The sequence below is a fragment of the Bison bison genome, unplaced genomic scaffold (assembly GCF_000754665.1).
Source record: "Bison bison bison isolate TAMUID 2011002044 unplaced genomic scaffold, Bison_UMD1.0 scf7180017864503, whole genome shotgun sequence".
Classification (NCBI taxonomy): domain Eukaryota; kingdom Metazoa; phylum Chordata; class Mammalia; order Artiodactyla; family Bovidae; genus Bison; species Bison bison.
This window is the reverse complement of record NW_011495061.1, coordinates 2,534,297-2,537,742: the sequence shown is the minus strand read 5'-3', so window position 1 is coordinate 2,537,742 and position 3,446 is coordinate 2,534,297.

Sequence of the window (3,446 nt, the reverse complement as noted above, 5' to 3'; positions counted from 1 at the left end):
GTCAGCCTGTCCTTTGAAGCTTCGAAGCCAGACACTGACTTCTCCTCTCTGTCTATGAAAGTCTTAGATGGCATCTTTTCCCAGCATCAGGCTGTTTCACTTACACTGAAAATCTGTTGTTCCGTGCATCCACCTTCTCTAACGATCTTAGCTGGATCTCCTGGGTGAGCTCTACATCAGCACTTGCGGCTTCCTCTTGCACTTTTGTTACGGAGATGGCTTCTTTCCTTAAACCTCCTTAAACCTCTGCCCGCTTCAGACTTTTCCTCTGCAACTTCCTCATGTCTCAGCCTCACGGAACTGAAGTGAGTTGGGGCCTTGCCTGGATCAGGCTTTGGCTTAAGCCAGTGTTCTGGCTGATTCGTCTTCTATCCAGAACACTAATTTTTCCCCCATATTAGCAACAAGGCTGCTTTGCTTTCTCACCGTTCATGTGTTCACTGAAGTAGCACTTTTAATTTCCTTCTAGAACTTTTCCTTTGCACCCACAACGTGGCCATTTGGCCCAAGAGGCCCAGCTTTCAGATGGCCAGTCTCCCGCAATCCTTCCTCGCTAAGCATCCTCATTTCTAACGTTTGATTTAAAGTGAGAGATGTACAGTTCTTGCCCTATTTGAACTCTTAGAGGCTGTCGTTATTAGCTGGCCTCGCGTCAGTATCATGTCTTGGGAAGCAGCGAAGCCTGAGGAGAGGGAGAGGGGAACGGCTGGCTGGGGGAGCCGTCAGACCACCTGCCGCACTTACTAAGTTCTCTGTCTGGTATTGGTGCCGTTCCTGTTTCCTCAAAACAGTGGCAGTAGTAACAGCAGTGGTCACTGATCACTGCAACAGATATAAGAATAAGGTATAAAAGGTTGAACTATTGCAGGAATTACCAAAATGTGACAAAGAGGCACAAAATGAGCCGAGGCCATTGGAAAAAATGGAGCCAATATACCTGCCCGACGCAGGGCTGCCACAGACCTTCCATCTGCGAAAACCCAGTATCTGTGGAGTGCAACAGAGCGGACGCAGCACACGAGGCGTGCCTGTTGCTGCTTCACCAGCCTTTGCTTTTTCCCTTGTGCATTCTAACTGCCATCTAGTTTCACCTGCTTTCGGTCTGAAGCCCTTCCTTTTGCATTTTTTGGTATGCTGGGTGTTCTAGCAGCAAAGCTAGTACCCCTGTGTTCTCACTTACCTAGAAACGTCCACTGTACCTGAATTTTTCTAAGACAGCTTTGCTGAGTGTAGGAGACCTGCTCGATGGCTCTTCCTTCAGCACTTTGGCTGTCATCCACATCCTCCTGGCCTCAGTTGTTTCTGATAAGAAGTTACCTGTACATCTTATTAGAGTTCCTTTGTGTGTAATGAATTGTCTTCCTCTTGCTGACTTCAAGATCTTTATCTTTCAGCATTTTGAGTATGATGGTTCTGTGGATCTCACTGAGATTGTTGAGTTTCTCTGTTGTTGAGTTTCTTAGCTGTGCAAAGAAACATTTTTGTATATCAAGTTTGGGAATTTTTTTAGGCACTATTTTTTGGAATAGGTTTTCTGTTTCTTTCTTTCATTCCCCTGCTTCCTGCATTCCCATTGTGCATATATTGTGAAAGTCACTCAGTTGAGTCTGACTCTTTGTGACCCCTTGGACTATACAGTCCAGGAATTCTCCAGGCCAGAATACTGGAGTGGGTAGCCTTTCCCTTCTCCAGGAGATCTTCCCAACCCAGGGATCAAACCCAGGTCTCCTGCATTGCAGGTGGGTTCTCACATTGCAAATTCCCGCATTTGCAGCTGAGCCCCAAGGGAAACACATGCATATACTGGTATGCCTTATGTATCCTATGGAGCAGGGAATGGCAACCCACTCCAGTATTCTTACCTGGAAAATTCCAGGGTCAGAGGAGCTTGATGGGCTACAGTCCATGGGATTGCGAAGAGTCAGACGTGCCTGAGCGACTAACACACACGCGTCTTGTGTCTCTCTAAGGCTCCGTTCATTTTCCTCCTTTTCTCTTTAGACTCCAAAAGAACTATCAGTCTACCTTCAAGTTCACTGATTCTTTCTTTTGTCAGCTCAAATCTACCATTGAACCTCTCCAGTAAAATCTTCACCTTGGTCATTATGCTCTTCAATTTCAGAATTTCCACTTGCTTCTTTTTAAAAAATAATTTCCATTTTTAATTGATATTCTCTGAAGACACATTGTCATGACACTTTTCTTTATTTCTTTAAGCATAGTTTCCTTCAGCTCTTTGAACACGCTTGTAAAAGCTGTTTTGAAGCCTTTGTTAAGTCTGACATGTGAGCCCTTTCAAAAGCAGTTTCTGTTGCCTGATTTTTTTTTTCCTGTATATGGGTCACGCTTTCCTGTTCCTTTGCATGTCTCATAATTTTTTTGTTGAAAATTTGACGTCTTAGATAATATATTGTAGCAACTCTAGCTACTGATTCATCCATCTGCAGGGCTTATTATTGTTTGCTTGTTGTTTTGTTTGGTGACTGGGCTGGACGCTTTCAGTCAGGTCTGTTACGCTCACAAGTGCCGCCTCTGATGTCATCCCCCTGCGGGCACCGTCCTGGCGCGTGTCCAGCCGCTCTGGAGTGACAGTGGTTTCAGCAGGACTCTCTCTGACGCCTCTCCGTTACGTTGTCTTCCCCCGTTGGTGTCACACTCCACGGCTGGCCTCCAAGAACGCTGGCTCATCGCGCTATTGTTCTTGACAAGGCCCCTGGGCATAAATTGCTCCACGGTCAGATTCAATTAAACTCAGGCCCCTTTGTGAGGCTCGTCTCTGGGGCCTGCCTTTGAGTCTTGCTCCAACCCTAGGAAGGCTTGTCTTGGCTGTCTCTGTCACTGGTTCTCTCTGATGAAGTTCTAGCTGGTTTGCATTCTTGGAGCTACCAGCTCCCTGTTAATTTCTCACCACCACCATCGAGGCTGTTTCTGACAGCACCCTTAGGGTGAACTTCCTCACTCTCTGTTTCACACGAATCAGTTTCCTCTGGGAGAGCTCAGAGCTGTCTGCTCTTCAGGCCGGTCTCCACTCCTGTCTCTGGGCCTAGGGGAGGGGGCAGTGCCCGCTTCTCTCAAGGAAAGCCCCTGCTTTGTGAGCGAGGCATTGCGTGGGGGCGCTGCCTCTGCTCTTCTCGGCTTGTCCTTCCTGTGTGTGGAATCCCTGCCCCATAAATGTGCAGGGTGAGGGTGGTCAGGAGCCCACCGTCTCGCTGTGCTGCCCCTGAGCCAGGGGTTCTGAACTATGAGTGGGGTCTCCATGGAAGAAAAGGTCTCCGGCCCTCTAAACTACTCTCATCTGGAATACAGCTTCTGTAACAGAGTCAGGAGAAACGGGAAATGCTGGTGGCCTGTCCCTCCCAGGGGAGAACCATAACCCTAGACTGATGGCCGGAAGGGGAGGGGGCCCTGTGACACACACACACACACACACATTTAACTCTCTCTCT